Raw genomic sequence first — 26,928 nt, 5'->3', positions numbered from 1 at the left:
CATATCCTCCTCTGTGACATCTCAGATCTCCTGTGACATCACATTCTCCCCTGTGACATCACATCTACCTCTGTGACATCACATCCTCCTCTGTGACATAACAGTTCTCCCGTGGCATCACATCCTCCGCGGTGACATCACATTCCCCCTGCGACCCAGCGTCTCTCCAATGACATAACCTCCTCCTTCGTGACATCACAGTTTACCTATGAAATCACAGCTCCCCTGTGACATCATAGCCTCCTCTCTGACATTTAATCTTCTTTCTGGGACATCACATTCTCCTCTGGGACATTGCATGTTTCCTGTGACAGCACATCCTCCTCTCTGACATCACAGATCTCCTGTGACATCACATCCTCCTCTGTGACATCACAGCCTCCTCTGTGAGAACACATCCTCCTCTGTGACATCACAGGTCTCCTATGACATCACATTCTCCTCTGTGAGCTGGCACCCTCCTCTGTGACATCACATCCCGCCCTGTGACATCACAGCAACCTGTGACATCACATCCTCCTCTGTGACATCACATCCTCCTCTGTGACATCACATCTTCCTCTGTGACATCACATGCTTCCTGCGACATCACATCCTCCTCTGTGATTTCACATCCTCCTCTGTGACATCACAGCTCTCCTATGACATCACATTCTCCTCTGTGACATCACATCCTCCCTGTGAGAACACATCCTCCTCTGTGACATCACAGGTTTCCTATGACATCATATTCTCCTCTGTGAGCTTGCATCCTCCTCTGTGACATCACATCCCGCCCTGTGACATCACAGTAACCTGTGACATCACATCCTCCTCTGTGACATCACATCCTCCTCTGTGACATCACATCCTCCTCTGTGACATCACATGCTTACTGCGACATCACATCCTTCTCTGTGACATCACATCCTCCTCTGTGACATCACATCCTCCTCTGTGACATCACATCCTCCTCTGCGACATCACATCCTCAACTGTGACTTCACAGTTCCCTTTGACATCATATCCTCCTCTGTGACATCATTTCCCCTCTGTGACATCGCATGTCTCTTATGACATCAAATCATCCTCTGTGACATCACATCCTCCTCTGTGACATCACATCCCGCCCTGTGATATCACATGCTTACTGCGAGATCACATCCTCCTCTGTGATATCACATCCTCCTCTGTGACATCACAGCTCTCCTGTGACATCACATCCTCCTCTGTGACATCACATCCTCCTCTGTGGCATCACATCCTCGTCTGTGACATCACTTGAACCCTAGGACATCACATCCTCCTCTGTGACATCACATCCTCCTCTGTGACATCACATCCCCCTCTGACTTCACAGTTCCCTCTGACATCACATCCTACCCAATGACATCATATCCCCTCTGTGACATCGCAAGTCTCTTTTGACATCAAATCATCCTCTGTCATCACAGAACTCCTGTGATGTCACATTCTCCCCTGTGACATAACAGACCCTCTGTGACATCACATCCTCCTCTGTGACATCACAGCTCTCCTGTGACATCACATCCTCCTCTGTGCCATCACATCCTCCTCTGTGATATCACAGCTCTCCTATGACATCACAGCTCCCCTATGACATCACATCCTCCTCTGTGACATCACATCCTCCCTGTGACGTCAGAGCTCTTCTATGACATCACAGATCTCCTATGACATCGCATCCTCCTCTGTGACATCATATCCCCTCTGTGACTTCGCATGTCTCTTATGACATCAAATCATCCTCTGTGACATCACAGATCTCCTGTGACATCACATCTACCTCTGTGACATCACATCCTCCTCTGTGACATCACAGCTCCCCTATGACATCACATCCTCATCGGTGACATCACATGCTTACTGCGACATCACATCCTCCTCTGTGAATTCACATCCTCCTCTGTGACATCACAGGTCTCCTATGACATCACATTCTCCTCTGTGAGCTTGCATCCTCCTCTGTGACATCACATCCCGCCCTGTGACATCACAGCAACCTGTGACATCACATCCGCCTCTGTGACATCACAGCTCTCCTGTGACATCACATCCTCCTTGTGACGTCACATCCTCCTCTGTGACATCACATCCTCCACTGTGACATAACAGTTCTCCTGTGACATCACATCCTCCTCTGTGACATCACATCCCGCCCGGTGATATCACATGCTTACTGCGACATCACATCCTCCTCTGTGATATCACATCCTCCTCTGTGACATTCACAGGTCTCCGATGACATCAGATTCTCCTCTGTGAGCTTGCATCCTCCTCTGTGACATCACATCCCGCCCTGTGACTTCACAGCAACCTGGGACATCATATCCTCATCTGTGGCATCACATCTTCCCCGTTACTTCACAGCTCCCATGTGACATCACATCCCCCTCTGTAACATCACATCCTCCCCTGTGACATCAAAACTCCCAGTGACGTCACATCCTCCTCTGTGTCATCACATGTCTCCTATTACACCATATCCTCCCTGTGACATCACATCCTCCGCTGTGTAATCACATCCCCTCTGTGACATCGCACGTCTTCTATGACATCACATCCACCTCTGTGACATCGCATCCACATCCACCTCTGTGACATCACATCCCCTCTGTGACATCACCGCTCTCCTATGACATCACAGTTCTCCTGTGACATCACATCCTCCCTGTGACATCACATGCTTCCTGTGACATCACATCCTCCTCTGTGACATCACAGCTCTCCTGTGACATCACATCGTCCCTGTGACGTCAGAGCTCTTCTATGACATCACAGATCTCCTATGACATCGCATCCTCCTCTGTGACATCACATGCTTACTGCGACATCACATCCTCCTCTGTGAATTCACATCCTCCTCTGTGACATTCACAGGTCTCCTGTGACATCACATTCTCCTCTGTGAGCTTGCACCCTCCTCTGTGACATCACATCCTACCCTGTGACATCACAGCAACCTGTGACATCACATCCGCCCCTGTGACATCACATCCTCCTCTGTGACATAACAGCTCTCCCGTGGCATCACATCCTCCGCGGTGACATCACATTCCCCCTGCGACCCCGCAACTCTCCAATGAAATCATATCCTCCTTCGTGACATCACAGCTCACCTATGTAATCACAGTTCCCCTGTGACATCATAGCCTCCTCTCTGACATTTAATCTTCCTGCGGGACATCACATACTCCTCTGGGACATTGCATGTTTCCTGTGACATCACATCCTCCTCTGTGACATAACACGTCTCCCATGGCATCACATCCTCCGCGGTGACATCACATTCCCCCTGCGACCCTGCATCTCTCCAATGAAATCACATCCTCCTTCGTGACATCACAGCCCACCTATGTAATCACAGTTCCCCTGCGACATCATAGCCTCCTCTCTGACATTTAATCTTCCTCTGGGACATCACATTCTCCTCTGGGACATTGCATGTTTCCTGTGACATCACATCCTCCTCTGTGACATCACAGCTCCCCTATGACATCACATCCTCCTCTGTGACATCACATCCTCCTCTGTGACATCACATCCTCCTCTGTGACATCACAGCTCTCCTATGACATCACAGCTCCCCTATGACATCACATCCTCCTCTGTGACATCACATCCCGCCCGGTGATATCACATGCTTACTGCGACATCACATCCTCCTCTGTGATATCACATCCTCCTCTGTGACATTCACAGGTCTCCGATGACATCAGATTCTCCTCTGTGAGCTTGTATCCTCCTCTGTGACATCACATCCCGCCCTGTGACTTCACAGTAACCTGGGACATCATATCCTCATCTGTGGCATCACATCTTCCCCGTTACATCACAGCTCCCATGTGACATCACATCCTCCTCTGTAACATCACATCCTCCCCTGTGACATCAAAACTCCCAGTGACGTCACATCCTCCTCTCTGTCATCACATGTCTCCTATTACACCATATCCTCCCTGTGACATCGCATCCTCCGCTGTGTAATCACATCCCCTCTGTGACATCGCACGTCTTCTATGACATCACATCCACCTCTGTGACATCGCATCCACATCCACCTCTGTGACATCACATCCCCTCTGTGACATCACCACTCTCCTATGACATCACAGTTCTCTAGTGACATCACATCCTCCCTGTGACATCACATTCTTCCTGTGACTTCACATACTCCTCTGCGACATCACATCATCCCTGTGATATCACATCCTCCTCTGTGACATCACATCCTCCTCTGTGACATCACAGATCTCCTGTGACATCACATTCTCCCTTGTGACATAGGAGCTCCTCTGTGACATCACATCCTCCCCTGGGACATAACAGCTCACCTGCAACATCCTCCTCTGTGACATCACTTCAACCCTAGGACATCACATCCTCCTCTGTGACATCACATCCCCCTCTGTGGCTTCACAGATCCCTTTGACATCACATCCTACTCGATGACATCGTATCCCCTCTGTGACATCGCATGTCTCTTATGACATCAAATCAACCTCTGTGACATCACAGATCTCCTGTGACATCACATTCTCCTCTGTGACATCACATCCTCCTCTGTGACATAACAGCTCTCCTGTGACATCACATCCTCCTCTGTGAGAACACATCCTCCTCTGTGACATCACAGTTCTCCTATGACATCACAGCTCCCCTATGACACCACATCCTCCTCTGTGACATCACATCCCGCCCAGTGACATCACATGCTTACTGCGACATCACATCCTCCTCTGTGATTTCACATCCTCCTCTGTGACATCACAGGTCTCCTATGACATCATATTCTCCTCTGTGAGCTTGCATCCTCCTCAGTGATATCACAGATCTCCTGTGACATCACATTCTCCCCTGTGACATAACAGCCCCTCTGTGACATCACATCCTCCTCTGTGACATCGCATCCTCCTCTGTGACATAACAGCTCTAATATGATATCACAGTTCTCCTGTGACATCACATCCTCCTCTGTGGCATCACATCCTCCCTGTGACGTCCAAGCTCTTCTATGACATCACAGATCTCCTATAACATCACACCCTCCTCTGCGACATCACATCCTCCTCTGTGACTTCACAGTTCCCTTTGACATCACATCCTCCTCTGCGACATCACATCCACCTCTGTGACAACACATTCTTCCCGTGGCATCACATGCTTCCTGTGAAAGCAGACCCACATCTGTGATATCACATCACCCTCTGTGACATCATATGTCTCCTATGACATCACATCCTCCTTTGTGACATCTCAGCCTCCTTTGTGACAACACAGCTCTCCTATGACATCAGAGCTCTCCTGTGACATCACATCCTCCTCTGTGACATCACATCCTCCTCTGTGACATCACATCATCCTTTGTGACCGCTGCAAACAATAAAATCGTAAATGAGAGTCTCTCAGTACCTAAATAGTTTATTTTAGTTTCGTTTTACTCGTTAACGAAAACCAGAACAGTCTGCAAGAGAAACCGCATTCCAAGAATTCTTTGCTGGTACAAGGAGTTCCCTGGGTCCTAAAGCTCCTAGAAACACTCAATCAGCTTCGGAAGAATTAAAAATGGTTAACTCTCTGATTCGAGCACAGTTTCCAATGCATTACCAGACAATATCTTGCACGAAAAAAAAATGATCAGGGGAAATTAGAGCAAGAACATTTGCAAACAGGACACAGAAACATAAAGGGTGAACACAGCATTACAAAGAAAAGACAATTTTACACTGCAGTGTCGGGACTCTAACCCGATCAGGGACTCTAACCCTTTCTTGGCAGGACTCTAACCTGCTATCTTTGCAGGACTCTAACCCGCAACTTTCAATACCTGGGACTCTAACCCAGTTTTAGGGCTAATGCCGAGGCGTCCCTCCGGCTCCCTTTTGGGCGATAGCGTCCTATCCCCACCAATAACGCGCTTTTACCTAAAATATAAAAGATCAAATACCTCTTAATTTGGAGCAGGAGATTCTTGTCCACCGTGGCGCAGATCCAAGGGGTCCGGGAGACTCTGCCGACAAAAATTCAGTCGGGGGGCCCTGAGAGCGTCCCGGTCCCTTGGGTCCTGGCTCAGGAAGACCCCCCTCTCCTGCCTGGCTCGCCAAAATTGATGCCAAATTTTGCCCCAAAGAAGGCGCAGAGGAACTGCTCAGAGACAGAGTTTTCAGTCTATAAGCAGGAGGTATTTATTTTTCACGGCCGGGAAGCAGCCAGGTCTCCCTGGGCAAACTGCTTCCCCGAAGAACTTACAATTTGAGCTTTTATACACTTTTTGCTAAGCAATTACATCACATATTATGAATATTTATTACATTGCAACATCTACTTTTAATATTCATAATAGGTGGAGTTGAGGCGGAGTTAGAGGCGTGGTCTTCAATTTGGGGAGAACTTTGGTGGTCGTTCCGGTCTTTCTTCATCATGAACCCGCTGTCCTCACCATCATCTTCTTCTTAAACTTTTGAACCTTCCCTAATTTGGGTAGTTTCCTTATGCATTTGGCAGGGTTTCTCAATATCTGGCAAAGTGCTTAATTGTTTGGCTTGTCCCTCTTCTTATCTCTCTTTGTTTTCCTTCTATATGTCCTTTTTTGTGTGTGCTAGCATTTTTTGTTCAGGTTTATGTTCTTCTATGTCAGGGTGTCCTGTATCCTAGTGGATCTATTGTCTCCGCTATTTTCTAATACTGAGCTCTATGTGCCTTTGCTGAAAGCCTGCATTTGTGCTTAACTCTCTCTAATCCTTACATTGCTTTATTAAATTCACTTCTCAGGTGTTACCTGGCTTCATTCCCCCCTTTTCTAAAACTTACGAACTCTTTCGTCAAGTTCTAATCCTAAGGGGCGCTGATAGGTTTTCATCATTGCCCAGATTATTTGGGTTCTTTTGACCATGGATCTTAACTTATACCACAGACATATATTCATGAGAGTTAACAAGAACATGGCCATAGTTATAATCAATATGGGGTGTATTAGGTAGTGAAAGACTTGTGTTGCTGTTGGGGAGTATCCTATGAAAATGTCCCACCAATGATGCTGGCCTACTTGCGCAACTTTTGTCAGGATATTTTTTATACCTTTAGAATTATGCTCTACTTGCCACAACATGCGTTGGGTCGTTTGGTTCACCTTCTGAACTAACTTTTCTACTTCAGGATGCACAAGCATCTCTTTGAGAAGCTTAACATCCATGCCTATCTGTAGCTTGGGTATCTCATGATATAAAGTATACTCAGCTTCGATTAACTGCTGTGTAGTTATGGGAGCAGTGTAGTTAAAGTCACAACCCATGACTTTTGTGAAGTTGCATATGCAAAAGTTAGTATCGTTAGTCACTTCATGACAATTATCTATAGTAACATCATTACAGGCGGTTCTAATGCAAGCGCATCCATTCCCTATATAGAATACTTGTGATGGCGCTCTATTGTGTGGAAGCATTTCAAAAGTGCATACACTGTCTTCGGCATCTAAGCATAGATCCTCAGCTTCTACAATGGCATTTTCGCAGATATAACCTAATTGCCCTTTAGGAATACATGTTTCTGTACTAATTGATTGCCACTTGTTCTTAGTACTATCATAATTTGCCCAAACGTTATGGTCCACAGGTTTGACAATGACATTCTGATGCATAGCTCCTAATGTTAAAACAGGAAATATAACCCTTTCTTCCGCGGCACTAATAGTAAGGACATAGGTTTCAATGTGTTCCTCTTGTGGATCATAAGTGAAATTAACTAGTTGCCACCAAGCCTGGTGGTCTCTTTCAAACTGTGTGGTGGAACTACCTCTTAATATACTCTCCCTTATTTCCTGAGGCAGTATATCTGACATTCCTTCTCTTAATATTCCCGCTGCTACTGATTGTACCCATTGCTGTGTCTGAACACACTGGATAGCAAGTGCAATTTCTTTGCTAATCTCTCCAGTATAGTCAGCAAGTTTAACAAAATCTTCAGCGGTGTGGTTGGCTACTAAGGTCATCAATTTGACCACTAATGACTGTGTCTCTGCTAAGGTTAGCATAGACGAGCTTAAAGGTACTTTAAGCTTTCCCAAATTCGAAGTGACGGTACTTAATTTGTTCACTAATACTTCTTGGTCTATAGTGTTCAATATGCCGAACCCTGTACCAACCCATCCGCTTATATCTCTTTGTGTTCGTTTGCGGTGTGATCTAGTTGCTAACCAGGCATTCCAGCCTTTGAGGCTGTGCTGTATAAATGGTCGGCAATCTCCCTGTAAGTGTGTAATGTCTGTCTGAATGTTCATCTGTATTTTCTTCAGAGAATATGTAGGATCTAATAACAACTTTAGTTCGTTCGATTGTCTTATTACTTGAGGTCCTATAAAGGTTAAATTATGTATCTTCCTGCATTCTAGAGGCGGAGTGGTTTCACGAGACGGGCTCACAATCGAGTCTGTTGCTAATCTAATGGCCCGCTTAAAGGCTCTACCGGTTACAATGCCTTGTTCACCAATGGGTTCAAGAATCTTGGCTTCTCTGCTACATGAAAACGACATCGATTGATCTAGTTTGAATATAATTTCACACTGTGCTCTACCCCCTTCAGTACTATCCCATTGACATGAGACTGGTCCCTTCTGTTCAATCCAGACGATGGGCTTCCCATCTTCTACTTGGCTATGAGTAATTAAGTTCTGTCTAGGGGCTTCTTGCCAGAATTCAATTGTCAATGTTAGTTTATCTGTTTTTCCCACTAAAGCCTCGACTTCTCGGCATCCTACTTGAATTTGGTCTTCTTTTTGTGCTATGAAATGGGTTCCGCTATCCCATTCATCTATCGTATAGGGTTGATTGTTATGTAGTACATAAATCTCAAAGTCTGGGTTTTCCTCAGAGCGTGGTAGTGTGCGTGCACTAGACCACGGCCCTTCTGGAGTAGGGTTTTGGGATAAAACAATACTTATCAAAAGTCCAATGATCAATGTTGAAAGAGCCGGATTCATGATGCCAGGTCTTCCCGCTTATCTTCCGGAGCTTTCTTGACTCGAGAGTAGTGAATCCATGTAGGTCGTTCTTTGATCCTAACCGCGGTGAAGGTGGTCAGCAGCACTTGGAAAGGTCCCTCCCACTTTTCTTGTAGGGGTTTTCCTAGAAGATTCTTAACATACACCCAATCACCAGGGTTAAACGGATGTAATTTACAGTCAGGTTGCTTGGGCTGGTGTTCTATTACTATCGTGGCATTTTTATCAAAATGTTTCCCCACAGCAATTACATAATCATATATATATATTGATTGCCTATTTGGTCTACAGCATCGCTATTTACAATCTGCATAGCATAAGGTCTACCATACAGAATTTCAAATGGGCTCAACCTTTCTTTCGATCGAGGTTTGACTCTCAATCTAATCAGAGCAATAGGCAGAGCCTGATACCATTGTAAGTTAGTTTCTTGGCATATTTTAGCAATTTGTTGTTTAATAAGATGGTTCATCTTTTCCACTTGCCCACTGGCTTGTGGCCTGTAGGGCGTATGCAATTGCCATTTAATTTGCAGTGCTTTGCTTATTGCTCTCACAACCTTTGCACAAAAATGTGAACCCCTGTCTGAAGATATACTTCTCGGTACTCCAAACCGTGGTATAATTTCATTTAGTAAGACTTTAGTTACTTCTCTCTCTTTGTTTGTTCTACAGGGGAACGCTTCAGGCCACCCAGAAAATGTATCAGTTAGTACCAATAGATATCGATACCCCCCTTTTCTTGGGAGTTCAGAGAAATCAATTTGCCATGCTTCACCTGGGAATTTACCTCGATCTATTGCCCCTTGGTGTATCTTGGTTCCTGTATTTGGGTTATTCTTCAGGCATCGTTCACACTGGGATGTAACTTGTTTTATGGTAGTGAATAATTTTGGTCCTGCTATTCTAGTTTGTAAATACTGATAAAGTGGATCTAAACTCCAATGTGCCTTCTCGTGTTCTGTTTTTACAAATTGCCACATTAATTTCTCTGGTATTATTAGCTGTCCTGTTTCTAATTGACCCCATCCATTATCTAACAATTTACCTTTGTTCTTTTGAATCCACCTATGATCTGAGTCTTGATAATTTGGTTGGAAGTCAGTATCTAGTTCCCCTGGTACTAGAGCTGTTATAACCACTTCTTCAGTTCTTGCAGCAGCTAATTTAGCTTCTGCATCAGCTCTCCTATTTCCTATTTCTGGAACAGTGTTACCTTTCAGGTGTCCCTTGCAATGCATTATGGCCACTTGTGTTGGGAGCTGGACTGCTTCTAACAATCGTAGAATTTCTTCTGCATGTTTGACTGTTTTCCCTTGAGCAGTTAGCAGTCCTCTTTCTTTCCAAATTGCTCCATGAGCATGCACGACGGAGAAGGCATACTTAGAGTCTGTCCAAATATTAATTCGTATGCCTTCTGCTAATTCCAGAGCTCCCTGTGACATCACATCCTCCCCTGCGACCCAGCGTCTCTCCAATGACATAACCTCCTCCTTCGTGACATCACAGTTTACCTATGAAATCACAGCTCCCCTGGGACATCATAGCCTCCTCTCTGACATTTAATCTTCTTTCTGGGACATCACATTCTCCTCTGGAACATTGCATGTTTCCTGTGACAGCACATCCTCCTCTCTGACATCACAGATCTCCTGTGACATCACATCATCCTCTGTGACATCACATCCTCCTTTGTGACAACACATTCTTCCTGTGGCATCACATGCTTCCTGTGAAAGCAGACCCACATCTGTGATATCACATCCCCCTCTGTGACATCATATGTCTCCTATGACATCACATCCTCCTTTGTGATATCTCAGCCTCCTTTGTAACAACACAGCTCTCCTATGACATCACAGCTCCCCTATGAGATCACATCCTCCTCTGTGACATCACATCCTCCTCTGTGAGAACACATCCTCCTCTGTGACATCACAGGTCTCCTATGACATCACATTCTCCTCTGTGAGCTTGCATCCTCATTTGTGACATCACATCCCGCCCTGTGACATCACATCCTCCTCTGTGACATCACATGCTTACTGCGACATCACATCCTTCTCTGTGATTTCACATCCTCCTCTGTGACATCACAGGTCTCCTATCCCATCACATTCTCCACCGTGAGCTTGCATCCTCCTCTGTGACATCACATCCCGCCCTGTGACATCACAGAAACCAGTGACGTCACATCCTCCTCTGTGTAATCACAGATCTCCTGTGACATCACATTCTCCTCTGTGACATAACAGCCCCTCTATGACATCACATCCTCCCCTCTGACATCACATCCTTCTCTGTGAATTCACATCCTCCTCTGTGACATGACATCCTCCCAGTGACGTCAGAGCGCTTCTATGACATCACAAATCTCCTATAATATCACACCCTCCTCTGTGACTTCACAGTTCCCTGTGACATCACATCCTCCTCTGCGACATCACATCCTCCTCTGTGACTTCACAGTTCCCTTTGACATCAAATCCTCCGCTGTGACATCATATCCCCTCTGTGACATGGCATGTCTCTTATGACATCAAATCATCCTCTGTCATCACAGATCTCCTGTGTCATCGCATCCTCCTCTGTGACATCACATCTTCCTCTGTGACATAACAGCCCCTCTGTGACTTCACAGTTCCCTTTGACATCACATCCTCCTCTGTGACATCATATCCCCTCTGTGACTTCGCATGCCTCTTATGACATCAAATCATCCTCTGTGACATCACAGATCTCCTGTGACATCACATTCTCCCCTGTGACATCACATCTACCTCTGTGACATCACATCCCGCCCTGTGACATCACAGCAACCGGTGACATCACATCCGCCTCTGTGACATCACAGCTCTCCTGTGACATCACATCCTCCTCTGGGACATCACATCCTCCTCTGTGACATCACATCCTCCACTGTGACATAACAGTTCTCCTGTGACATCACATCCTCCTCTGTGATTTCACATCCTCCTCTGTGACATCACAGGTCTCCTATGACATCATATTCTCCTCTGTGAGCTTGCATCCTTCTCTGGGTCATCGCAGCTCCACAGTGACATGAAATCCTTCTTGTGACATCACATGCTTCCTGTGACATCACATCCTCCCCTGTGTCATCACTTGTACCCAAGGACATCACATCCTCCTCTGTGACATCACATCCCCCTCTGTGACTTCACAGTTCCCTTTGACATCACATCCTACCCTATGATATCATATAGCCTCTGTGACATCGCAAGTCTCTTATGACATCAAATCATCCTCTGTCATCACAGATCTCCTGTGACATCACATCCTCCTCTGTGACATCACATCCTCCCTGTCACGTCAGAGCTCTTCTATGACATCAGAGATCTCGTATAACATCACACCCTCCTCTGCGACATCACATCCTCCTCTGTGACTTCACAGTTCCCTTTGACATCACATCCTCCTCTCTGACATCATATCCCCTCTGTGACTTCGCATGCCTCTTATGACATCAAATCATCCTCTGTGACATCACAGATCTCCTGTGACATCACATTCTCCCCGGTGACATCACAACTACCTCTGTGACATCACATCCTCCTCTGTGACATAACAGCTCTCCCGTGGCATCACATCCTCCGCGGTGACATCACATTCCCCCTGCGACCCCGCAACTCTCCAATGAAATCACATCCTCCTTCGTGACATCACAGCTCACCTATGTAATCACAGTTCCCCTGAGACATCATAGCCTCCTCTCTGACATTTAATCTTCCTCTGGGACATCACATTCTCCTCTGGGACACTGCATGTTTCCTGTGACATCACATCCTCCTCTGTGACATAACAGCTCTCCCGTGGCATCACAACCTCCACTGTGACATCACATCCTACATGAGACATCGCGTCTCTCCTATGACATCACATCCTCCTTCGTGACATCACAGCTCACCTATGTAATCACAGATCCCCTGAGACATCATAGCCTCCTCTCTGACATTTAATCTTCCTGTGGGATATCACATTCTCCTCTGGGACATTGCATGTTTCCTGTGACATCACATCCTCCTCTGTGACATCACAGATCTCCTGTGAAATCACATTCTCCTCTGTGACATTACAGCACCTCTGTGACATCGCATCCTCCTATATGTCATCACATCCTCCTCTGTGACATCACAGCTCCCCTATGACATCACATCCTCATCGGTGACATCACATGCTTACTGCGACATCACATCCTCCTCTGTGAATTCACATCCTCCTCTGTGACATCACAGGTCTCCTATGACATCACATTCTCCTCTGTGAGCTTGCATCCTCCTCTGTGACATCACATCCTCCTCTATGACATCACATGCTTACTGCGACATCACATCCTCCTCTGCGACATCACATCCTCAACTGTGACTTCACAGTTCCCTTTGACATCATATCCTCCTCTGCGACATCATTTCCCCTCTGTGACATCGCATGTCTCTTATGACATCAAATAATCCTCTGTCATCACAGATCTCCTGTGATGTCACATTCTCCCCTGTGACATAACAGACCCTCTGTGACATCACATCCTCCTCTGTGACATCACAGCTCTCCTGTGACATCACATCCTCCTCTGTGACATCATATCCCCTCTGTGATATCGCATGTCTCTTATGACATCAAATCATCCTCTGTGACATCACAGATCTCCTGTGACATCACATTCTCCCCTGTGACATCACATCTACCTCTGTGACATCACATCCTCCTCTCTGACATAACAGCTCTCCCGTGGCATCACATCCTCCGCGGTGACATCACATTCCCCCTGCGAACCCGCAACTCTCCAATGATATCTCATCCTCCTTCGTGATATCACAGCTCACCTATGTAATCACAGTTCCCCTGTGACATCATAGTCTCCTCTCTGACATTTAATCTTCCTCTGGGACATCACATTCTCCTCTGGGACATTGCATATTTCCTGTGACATCACATCCTCCACTGTGACATAACAGTTCTCCTGTGACATCACATCCTCCTCTGTGACATCACATCCTCCTCTGTGACATCACATGCTTACTGCGACATCACATCCTCCTCTGCGACATCACATCCTCAACTGTGACTTCACAGTTCCCTTTGACATCATATCCTCCTCTGTGACATCATTTCCCCTCTGTGACATCGCATGTCTCTTATGACATCAAATCATCCTCTGTGACATCACAGATCTCCTGTGACATCACATTCTCCCCTGTGACATCACATCTACCTCTGTGACATCACATCCCGCCCTGTGACATCACAGCAACCTGTGACATCACATCCGCCTCTGTGACATCACAGCTCTCCTGTGACATCACATCCTCCTCTGTGACATCACATCCTCCTCTGTGGCATCACATCCTCGTCTGTGACATCACTTGAACCCTAGGATATCACATCCTCCTCTGTGACATCACATCCTCCTCTGTGACATCACATCCCCGTCTGACTTCACAGTTGCCTTTGACATCACATCCTACCCTATGACATCATATCCCCTCTGTGACATCGCAAGTCTCTTTTGACATCAAATCATCCTCTGTCATCACAGATCTCCTGTGATGTCACATTCTCCCCTGTGACATAACAGACCCTCTGTGACATCACATCCTCCTCTGTGATATCACAGCTCTCCTATGACATCACATCCTCCTCTGTGACATCATATCCCCTCTGTGACTTCGCATGTCTCTTATGACATCAAATCATCCTCTGTGACATCACAGATCTCCTGTGACATCACATTCTCCCCTGTGACATCACATCTACCTCTGTGACATCACATCCTCCTCTGTGACATCACAGCTCTCCCGTGGCATCACATCCTCATCGGTGACATCACATTCCCCCTGCGACCCCGCAACTCTCCAATGAAATCACATCCTCCTTCGTGACATCACAGCTCACCTATGTAATCACGGTTCCCTGTGACATCATAGCCTCCTCTCTGACATTTAATCTTCCTCTGGGACATCACATTCTCCTCTGGGACATTGCACATTTCCTGTGAATCACATCCTCCTCTGTGACATCACAGCTCCCCAATGACATCACATCCTCATCGGTGGCATCACATGCTTACTGCGACATCACATCCTCCTCTGTGAATTCACATCCTCCTCTGTGACATCACAGGTCTCCTATGACATCAGATTCTCCTCTGTGAGCTTGCATCCTCCTCTGTGACATCACATCCCGCCCTGTGACATCACAGCAACCTGTGACATCACATCTCCCTCTGTGACATCACAGCTCTCCTGTGACATCACATCCTCCTCTGTGACATCACATCCTCCTCTGTGACATCACATCCCCCACTGTGACATAACAGTTCTCCTGTGACATCACATCCTCCTCTGCGACATCACATCCTCAACTGTGACTTCACAGTTCCCTTTGACATCATATCCTCCTCTGTGACATCATTTCCCCTCTGTGACATCGCATGTCTCTTATGACATCAAATCATCCTCTGTGCCATCACAACCTCCACTGTGACATCACATCCTACATGAGACATCGCGTCTCTCCTATGACATCACATCCTCCTTCGTGACATCACAGCTCACCTATGTAATCACAGATCCCCTGAGACATCATAGCCTCCTCTCTGACATTTAATCTTCCTGTGGGATATCACATTCTCCTCTGGGACATTGCATGTTTCCTGTGACATCACATCCTCCTCTGTGACATAACAGCTCTCCCGTGGCATCACATCCTTCGCGGTGACATCACATTCCCCCTGCGACCCCCCATCTCTCCAATGAAATCACATCCTCCTTCGTGACATCACAGCTCACCTATGTAATCACAGTTCCCCTGTGACATCATAGCCTCCTCTCTGACATTTAATCTTCCTCTGGGACATCACATTCTCCTCTGGGACATTGCATGTTTCCTGTGACATCACATCCTCCTCTGTGACATCACAGATCTCCTGTGACATCACATTCTCCCCTGTGACATTACAGCACCTCTTTGACATCGCATCCTCCTATATGTCATCACATCCTCCTCTGTGACATCACAGTTCCCCTATGACATCAGCTCCCCTATGACATCACATCCTCATCGGTGACATCACATGTTTACTGCGACATCACATCCTCCTCTGTGAATTCACATCCTCCTCTGTGACATCACAGGTCTCCTATGACATCACATTCTCCTCTGTGAGCTTGCATCCTCCTCTGTGACATCACATCCCGCCCTGTGACATCACAGCAACCTGTGACATCACATCCCGCCCTGTGACATCACAGCTCTCCTGTGACATCACATCCTCCTCTGTGACATCACATCCTCCTCTGTGACATCACAGATCTCCTGTGACATCACATTCTCCCCTGTGACATTACAGCACCTCTTTGACATCGCATCCTCCTATATGTCATCACATCCTCCTCTGTGACATCACAGTTCCCCTATGACATCAGCTCCCCTATGACATCACATCCTCATCGGTGACATCACATGTTTACTGCGACATCACATCCTCCTCTGTGAATTCACATCCTCCTCTGTGACATCACAGGTCTCCTATGACATCACATTCTCCTCTGTGAGCTTGCATCCTCCTCTGTGACATCACATCCCGCCCTGTGACATCACAGCAACCTGTGAAATCACATCCCGCCCTGTGACATCACAGCTCTCCTGTGACATCACATCCTCCTCTGTGACATCACATCCTCCACTGTGACATAACAGTTCTCCTGTGACATCACATCCTCCTCTGTGACATCACATCCTCCTCTGTGACATCACATGCTTACTGCGACATCACATCCTCCTCTGCGACATCACATCCTCAACTGTGACTTCACAGTTCCCTTTGACATCATACCCTCCTCTGTGACATCATTTCCCCTCTGTGACATCGCATGTCTCTTATGACATCAAATCATCCTCTTACACATCACATCCTCCTCTGTGACTTCACAATTCCCTTTGACATCACATCCTCCTCTGTGACATCACATCCTCCTCTGTGACTTCGTATGTCTCTTATGACATCACATTCTCCACTGTGACATCACAGCTCTCCTGTGACATCACATCCTCCTCTGTGACATCACATCCTCATCTGTGACATCACATCCTCCTCTGTGACATCACTTGAACCCTAGGACATCACATCCTCCTCTGTGACATCACATCCTCCTCTGTGACATCACATCCCCCTCTGACTTCACAGTTCCCTTTGACATCACATCGTACCCTATGACATCATATCCCCTCTGTGACATCGCAAGTCTCTTATGACATCAAATCATCCTTTGTGACATCACAGATCTCCTGTGACATCACATCCACCGCTGTGACATCACATCCTCCTCTGTGACATAACAGCCCGCCCTGTGACATCACATCCTACTCTGTGACATCACATTCTCCTCTGTGATATCACAGCTATTCTATGGCATCACAGTTCCCCTATGACATTACATCCTCCTCTGTGACATCACATCCTCCCTGTGACGTCAGAGTCCTTCTATGACATCACAGATCTCCTATAACATCACATCCTCCTCTGTGACATCACATCCTCCTCGGTGATTCACAATTCCCATTGACATCACATCCTCCTCTGTGACAGCACAGCTCTCCTGTGACATCTCATCCTTCCTGTGACATCACATGCTTCCTGTGCAATCACATCCGCCTCTGTGACATCGCCTCTCTCCTATGACATCACATCCTCCTTCGTGACATCACTGCTTGCCTATGAAATCACAGCTCCCCTGTGACATCATAGCCTCCTCTCTGACATTTAATCTTCCTCTGGGACATCACATTCCCCTCTGGGACATCGCATGTTTCCTGTGACAGCACATCCTCCTCTGTGACATCACAGATCTCCTGTGACATCACATCCTCCTCTGTGATATCACATTGCACTCTGCTACATCACATCCCCCTCTGTGACATCACAGCTCCACGTGACATCACATCCTCCTCTGTGACATCGGATGTCTCCTAGGAAATCAATTCCTCCTCTGTGACATCACATCCTTCTCTGTGTCATCGCAGCTCCACAGTGACATGAAATCCTTCTTGTGACATCACATGCTTCCTGTGACATCACATCCTCCCCTGTGTCATAACTTGGACCCTAGGACATCACATCCTCCTCTGTGACATCACATACTCCTCTGTGACATCACATTCACCTCTGTGACTTCACAGTTCCCTTTGACATCACATCCTACCCCATGATATCATATACCCTCTGTGACATCGCAAGTCTCTTATGACATCAAATCATCCTCTGTCATCACAGATCTCCTGTGACATCACATCCTCCTCTGTGACATCACATCCTCCTCTGTGACATCACAGCTCCACAATGACATCACATCCTCCTCTGTGACATCACACCCTCCCTGTGACGTCAGAGCTGTTCTATGACATCACAGATCTCCTATAACATCACACCCTCCTCTGCGACATCACATCCTCCTCAGTGACATCACATGCTTACTGCGACATCACATCCTCCTCTGCGACATCACACCCTCAACTGTGACTTCACAGTTCCCTTTGACATCACATCCTTCTCTGTGACATCATATGCCCTCTGTGACATCGCATGTCTCTTATGACATCAAATCATCCTCTGTGACATCTCAGATCTCCTGTGACATCACATTCTCCCCTGTGACATCACATCTAACTCTGTGACATCACATCCTCTTCTGTGACATAACAGCTCTCCCGTGGCATCACATCCTCCGCGGTGACATCACATTCCCCCTGCGACCCACGATCCCTGCAATAACATAACCTCCTCCTTCGTGACATCACAGTTTACCTATGAAATCACAGCTCCCCTGTGACATCATAGCCTCCTCTCTGACATTTAATCTTCTTTCTGGGACATCACATTCTCCCCTGGGATATTGCATGTTTCCTGTGACAGCACATCCTCCTCTCTGACATCACAGATATCCTGTGACATCACATCCTCCTCTGTGACATCACATACTCCACATGGCATGACATCCTCCTCTGTGACATCGGAGCTCGCCTATGACATCACAACGTTCCTGATATCACATGCTTCCTACGACATCACATTCTCCTCTCTGACATCACGTCCTCCTCTGTGACATCACATTCCCCTCAGTGACATCGCATGTCTCCTATGACATCACATCCTCCTCTATGACACTACATCCTCCTCTCTGACATCAGAGTTCCCTGTGACATCACATCCTCCTCTGCGATATCACAGCTCTTCTATGACATCACAGTTCCCCTATGACATCACATCCTCCTCTGTGACATCACATCCTCCCTGTGACGTCAGAGCTCTTCTATGACATCACAGATATCCTATAACATCACACCCTCCACTGTGACATCACAGTTCCCTGTGACATCACATCCTCCCCTGTGACATCACATCTACCTCTGTGACATCACATCCTCCTCTGTGACATAACAGCTCTCCCGAGGTATCACATCCTCCGCGATGACATCACATTCCTCCTGTGACCCCGCATCTCTCCAATGACATCACATCATCCTTCGTGACATCACATCTCACCTATGTAATCACAGTTCCCCTGTGACATCATAGCCTCCTCTCTGACATTTAATCTTCCTCTGGGACATCACATTCTCCTCTGGGACATTGCATGTTTCCTGTGACATCACATCCTCCTCTGTGACATCACAGATCTCCTGTGACATCACATTCTCCCCTGTGACATTACAGCACCTCTGTGACATCGCATCCTCCTATGTGTCATCACATCCTCCTCTGTGACATCACAGCTCCCCTATGACATCACATCCGCCTCTGTGACATCACATGCTTACTGCGACATTACATCCTCCTCTGTGAATTCACATCCTCCTCTGTGACATCACAGGTCTCCTATGACATCACATTCTCCTCTGTGAGCTTGCATCCTCCTCTGTGACATCACATCCCGCCCTGTGACATCACAGCAACCTGTGACATTACATCCGCCTCGGTGACATCACAGCTCTCCAGTGACATCATATCCTCCTCTGTGACATCACATCCTCCTCTGTGACATCACATGCTTACTGCGACATCACATCCTCCTCTGCGACATCACATCCTCAACTGTGACTTCACAGTTCCCTTTGACATCATATCCTCCTCTGTGACATCATTTCCCCTCTGTGACATCGCATGTCTCTTATGACATCAAATCATCCTCTGCGACGTCACATCCTCCTCTGTGACATCAAATCCTCCATGCAACATCGCGTCTCTCCTATGACATCACATCCTCCTCTGTGACTTCACAATTCTCTTTGACATCAAATCCTCCTGTGTGACATCATATCCCCTCTGTGACATCGCATGTCTCTTAGGACATCCAATCATCCTCTGAGACATCAGAGGATGATCTGTGACATCACATTCTCCCCTGTGACATCACAGTCCCTCTGTGACATCACATCCACCTCTGTGACATCACCTCCTCCTCTGTGACATCACATCCTCCTCTGTGACGTCACCGCTCTTCTATGACATCACAGCTCCACTATGACATCACATCCTCCTCTGTGACATTCACATCCTCCCTGTGACGTCAGAGCTCTTCTATGACATCACAGATCTCCTATGACATCGCATCCTCCTCTGTGACATCACATGCTTCCTGCGACATCACACCCTCCTCTGTGACATCACATCCTCCTCTGTGATTTCACAGTTCCCTTTGACATCACATCCTCCTCTCTGACATCATATCCCCTCTGTGACTTCGCATGCCTCTTATGACATCAAATCATCCTCTGTGACATCACAGATCTCCTGTGACATCACATTCTCCCCTGTGACATCACATCTACCTCTGTGACATCACATCCTCCTCTGTGACATAACAGCTCTCCCGTGGCATCACATCCTCCGCGGTGACATCACATTCCCCCTGCGACCCCGCAACTCTCCACTGAAATCACATCCTCCTTCGTGACGTCACAGATCACCTATGTAATCACAGTTCCCCTGTGACATCATAGCCTCCTCTCTGACATTTAATCTTCCTCTGGGACATCACATTCTCCTCTGGGACATTGCATGTTTCCTGTGACATCACATCCTCCTCTGTGACATCACAGCTCCCCTATGACATCACATCCTCCTCTGTGACATCACATCCTCCTCTGTGACATCACAGCTCTCCTATGACATCACAGCTCCCCTATGACTTCACATCCTCCTCTGTGACATCACATCCCGCCCGGTGATATCACATGCTTACTGCGACATCACATCCTCCTCTGTGATATCACATCCTCCTCTGTGACATTCACAGGTCTCCGATGACATCAGATTCTCCTCTGTGAGCTTGCATCCTCCTCTGTGACATCACATCCCGCCCTGTGACTTCACAGCAACCTGGCACATCATATCCTCATCTGTGGCATCACATCCTCCTCTGTTACATCACAGCTCCCATGTGACATCACATCCTCCTCTGTAACATCACATCCTCCCCTGTGACATCAAAACTCCCAGTGACGTCACATCCTCCTCTGTGTCATCACATGTCTCCTATTACACCATATCCTCCCTGTGACATCGCATCCTCCGCTGTGTAATCATATCCTCCCTGTGACATCGCACGTCTTCTATGACATCACATCCACCTCTGTGACATCGCATCCACATCCACCTCTGTGACATCACATCCCCTCTGTGACATCACCGCTCTCCTATGACATCACAGTTCTCCTGTGACATCACATCCTCCCGGTGACATCACATGCTTCCTCTGACTTCACATACTCCTCTGCGACATCACATCATCCCTGTGATATCACATCCTCCTCTGTGACATCATATCCTCCTCTGTGACATCACATCCTCCCTGTGACATCACAGATCTCCTGTGACATCACAGATCTCCTGTGACATCACATTCTCCCTTGTGACATAACAGCTCCTCTGTGACATCACATCCTCCTCTGTGACATCACATCCCCCTCTGTGGCTTCACAGTTCCCTTTGACATCACATCCTACTCCATGACATCATATCCCCTCTGTGACATCGCATGTCTCTTATGACATCAAATCATCCTCTGTGACATCACAGATCTCCTGTGACATCACATTCTCCCCTGTGTCATCACAGTCCCTCCGTGACATCACATCCACCTCTGTGACATCACATCCTCCTCTGTGACATAACAGGTCTCCAGTGATATCACATCCCCCTCTGTGACATCACATCCTCCACAGTGACATCACAGTTCTCCTATGACATCACAGCTCCCCTATGACATCACATCCTCCTCTGTGACATCACATCCCGCCCGGTGACAGCACATGCTTACTGCGACATCACATCCTCCTCTGTGATTTCACGTCCTCCTCTGCGACATCACAGGTCTCCTATGACATCATATTCTCCTCTGTGAGCTTGCATCCTCCTCAGTGATATCACAGATCTCCTGTGACATCACATTCTCCCCTGTGACATAACAGGTCCTCTGTGACATCACATCCTCCTCTGTGACATCACATCCTCCTCTCTGACATAACAGCTCTCCTATGACATCACAGTTCTCCTGTGACATCACATCCTTCCTGTGACATCACATGCTTCCTGTGACTTCACATACTCCTCTATGGCATCACATCCTCCTCTGTGACATCCTATCCTCCTCTGTGACTTCACATCCTCCCGGTGACATCAAATCCTCCTCTGTGACATCACATCCTCCCTGTGACATCACATGCCCCTCTGGGACAAGACAGCTCCATGTGACATCACATCCTCTTCTGTGACTTCACAGTTCCCTTTGATATCACATCCTCCTCTCTGACATCATATCCCCTCTGTGACTTCGCATGTCTCTTATGACATCAGATCATCCTCTGTGACATCACAGATCTCCTGTGACATCACATTCTCCCCTGTGACATCACATCTACCTCTGTGACATCACATCCTCCCTGTGATGACATCACAGGGACATCAGATGACATCAGATGACATCAGATGACATCAGATCACATGACATCAGATTCTCCTCTGTGAGCTTGCATCCTCCTCTGTGACATCACATCCCGCCCTGTGACTTCACAGCGACCTGTGACATCATATCCTCATCGGTGGCATCACATCCTCCTCTGTTACTTCACAGCTCCCATGTGACATCACATCCTCCTCTGTAGCGTCACATCCGCCCCTGTGACATCAAAACTCCCAGTGACGTCACATCTTCCTCTGTGTCATCACATGTCTCCTATTACACCATAACCTCCCTGTGACATCGCATCCTCTCCTGTGAAATCACATCCCCTCTGTGACATCGCACGTCTTCTATGACATCACATCCACCTCTGTGACATCGCATCCACATCCACCTCTGTGACATCACATCCCCTCTGTGACATCACCGCTCTCCTATGACATCACAGTTCTCCTGTGACATCACATCCTCCCTGTGACATCACATGCTTCCTGTGACTTCACATACTCCTCTGCGACATCACATCATCCCTGTGATATCACATCCTCCTCTGTGACATCATATCCTCCTCTGTGACATCACATCCTCCCTGTGACATCACATCCTCCTCTGTGACATCACAGATCTCCTGTGACATCACATTCTCCTCTGTGACATAACAGCCCCTCTGTGACATCACATCCTCCTCTGCGACATCACATCCGCCTCTGTGACTTCACAGTTCCCTTTGACATCAAATCCTCCTCTGTGACATCATATCCCCTCTGTGACATGGCATGCCTCTTATGACATCAAATCATCCTCTGAGACATCACAGATCTCCTGTGACATCACATTCTCCCCTGTGACATCACAGTCCCTCTGTGACATCACATCCACCTCTGTGACATCACATCCTCCTCTGCGACATAACAACTCTCCTGTGACATCACATCCTCCTCTGCGACATCACATCCTCCTCTGTGACATCACCGCTCTTCTATGACATCACAGCTCCCCTATGACATCACATCCTCCTCTGTGACATCACATCCTCCTCTGTGACATCACATCCTCCTCTGTGACATCACAGGTCTCCTATGACATCACAGCTCCCCTATTACATCACAACCCCTCTGTGACATCACATCCTCCTCTGTGACATCACAGCTTTCCTGTGACATCACATCCACCTCTGTGACATCACATCCTCCTCTGTGGCATCACATCCTCGTCTGTGACATCACTTGAACCCTAGGACATCACATCCTCCTCTGTGACATCACATCCCCCTCTGACTTCACAGTTCCCTTTGACATCACATCCTACCCTATGACATCATATCCCCTCTGTGACATCGCAAGTCTCTTTTGACATCAAATCATCCTCTGTCATCACAGATCTCCTGTGATGTCAAATTCTCCCCTGTGACATAACAGACCCTCTGTGACATCACATCCTCCTCTGTGACATCACAGCTCTCCTGTGACATCACATCCTCCTATGTGTCATCACATCCTCCTCTGTGACATCACAGCTCCCCTATGACATCACATCCGCCTCTGTGACATCACATGTTTACTGCGACATTACATCCTCCTCTGTGAATTCACATCCTCCTCTGTGACATCACAGGTCTCCTATGACATCACATTCTCCTCTGTGAGCTTGCATCCTCCTCAGTGACATCACATCCCGCCCTGTGACATCACAGCAACCTGACATTACATCCGCCTCTGTGACATCACAGCTCTCCTGTGACATCATATCCTCCTCAGTGACATCACATCCTCCTCTGTGACATCACATGCTTACTGCGACATCACATCCTCCTCTGCGACATCACATCCTCAACTGTGACTTCACAGTTCCCTTTGACATCATATCCTCCTCTGTGACATCATTTCCCCTCTGTGACATCGCATGTCTCTTATGACATCAAATCATCCTCTGCGACGTCACATCCTCCTCTATGACATCACATCCTCCTCTGTGACTTCACAGTTCCCTTTGACATCAAATCCTCCTGTGTGACATCATATCCCCTCTGTGACATCGCATGTCTCTTATGACATCCAATCATCCTCTGAGACATCAGAGGATGATCTGTGACATCATATTCTCCCCTGTGACATCACAGTCCCTCTGTGACATCACATCCACCTCTGTGACATCACCTCCTCCTCTGTGACATCACAACCTCCTCTGTGACGTCACCGCTCTTCTATGACATCACAGCTCCCCTATGACATCACATCCTCCTCTGTGACATTCACATCCTCCCTGTGACGTCAGAGCTCTTCTATGACATCACAGATCTCCAATGACATCGCATCCTCCTCTGTGACATCACATGCTTCCTGCGACATCACACCCTCCTCTGTGACATCACATCCTCCTCTGTGACTTCACAGTTCCCTTTGACATCACATCCTCCTCTCTGACATCATATCCCCTCTGTGACTTCGCATGTCTCTTATGACATCAAATCATCTTCTGTGACATCACAGATCTCCTGTGACATCACATTCTCCCCCCTGTGACATCACATCTACCTCTGTGACATCACATCCTCCTCTGTGACATAACAGTTCTCCCGTGGCATCACATCCTCCGCGGTGACATCACATTCCCACTGCGACCCCGCAACTCTCCAATGAAATCACATCCTCCTTCGTGACATCACAGCTCACCTATGTAATCACAGTTCCCCTGTGACATCATAGCCTCCTCTCTGACATTTAATCTTCCTCTGGGACATCACATTCTCCTCTGGGACATTGCATGTTTCCTGTGACATCACATCCTCCTCTGTGACATCACAGCTCCCCTATGACATCACATCCTCATCGGTGACATCACATGCTTACTGCGACATCACATCCCCCTCTGTGAATTCACATCCTCCTCTGTGACATCACAGCTCCCCTATGACATCACATTCTCCTCTGTGAGCTTGCATCCTCCTCTGTGACATCACATCCCGCCCTGTGACATCACAGCAACCTGTGACATCACATCCGCCTCTGTGACATCACAGCTCTCCTGTGACATCACATCCTCCTCTGTGACATCACATCCTCCTCTGTGACATCACATCCTCCTCTGTGACATCACAGCTCTCCTATGACATCACAGCTCCCCTATGACTTCACATCCTCCTCTGTGACATCACATCCCGCCCGGTGATATCACATGCTTACTGCGACATCACATCCTCCTCTGTGACATCACAGATCTCCTGTGACATCACATTCTCCTCTGTGACATAACAGCTCCTCTGTGACATCACATCCTCCCCTGGGACATCACAGCTCTCCTGCGAGGTCACATCCTCCTCTGGGACATCACATCCTCCTCTGTGACAACACATCCTCCTCTGTGACATAACAGCTCTCCCGTGGCATCACATCCTCCGCGGTGACATCACATTCCCCCTGCCACCCAGCGTCTCTCCAATGACATAACCTCCTCCTTCGTGACATCACAGTTTACCTATGAAATCACAGCTCTCCTGTGACATCATAGCCTCCTCTCTGACATTTAATCTTCTTTCTGGGACATCACATTCTCCTCTGGGACATTGCATGTTTCCTGTGACAGCACATCCTCCTCTCTGACATCACAGATCTCCTGTGAAATCACATCCTCCTCTCTGACATCACATCCTCCTCTGTGACAACACATTCTTCCTGTGGCATCACATGCTTCCTGTGAAAGCAGACCCACATCTGTGATATCACATCCCCCTCTGTGACATCATATGTCTCCTATGACATCACATCCTCCTTTGTGACATCTCAGCCTCCTTTGTGACAACACAGCTCTCTTATGACATCACAGCTCCCCTATGAGATCACATCCTCCTCTGTGACAACACATCCTCCTCTGTGAGAACACATCCTACTCTGTGACATCACAGGTCTCCTATGACATCACATTCTCCTCTGTGAGCTTGCATCCTCCTCTGTGACAT

At 47.5% G+C, this 26,928-nt stretch overlaps 1 long non-coding RNA gene across 1 annotated transcript; it reads right to left on the bottom strand.

Moving 5' to 3' along the window:
* Positions 1-18: 18 nt before the first annotated feature.
* Positions 19-25,826, bottom strand: LOC127479950 (uncharacterized). The gene is made up of 3 exons (XR_007907731.1): positions 25,646-25,826; positions 12,551-12,688; positions 19-68 (listed from the first exon to the last, which is right to left on the bottom strand). It is a non-coding gene; the product is annotated as an uncharacterized LOC127479950 (long non-coding RNA).
* Between the last annotated feature and the right edge of the window lie 1,102 nt (positions 25,827-26,928).

Source organism: Manacus candei, unplaced genomic scaffold (assembly GCF_025592945.1).
Source record: "Manacus candei isolate 608988 ecotype Guabito, Panama unplaced genomic scaffold, ASM2559294v1 h1tg000071l, whole genome shotgun sequence".
Classification (NCBI taxonomy): Eukaryota; Metazoa; Chordata; class Aves; order Passeriformes; family Pipridae; genus Manacus; species Manacus candei.
Note: the sequence above shows the minus strand (reverse complement) of the source record. Positions and strands in the feature narration are given on the sequence as shown.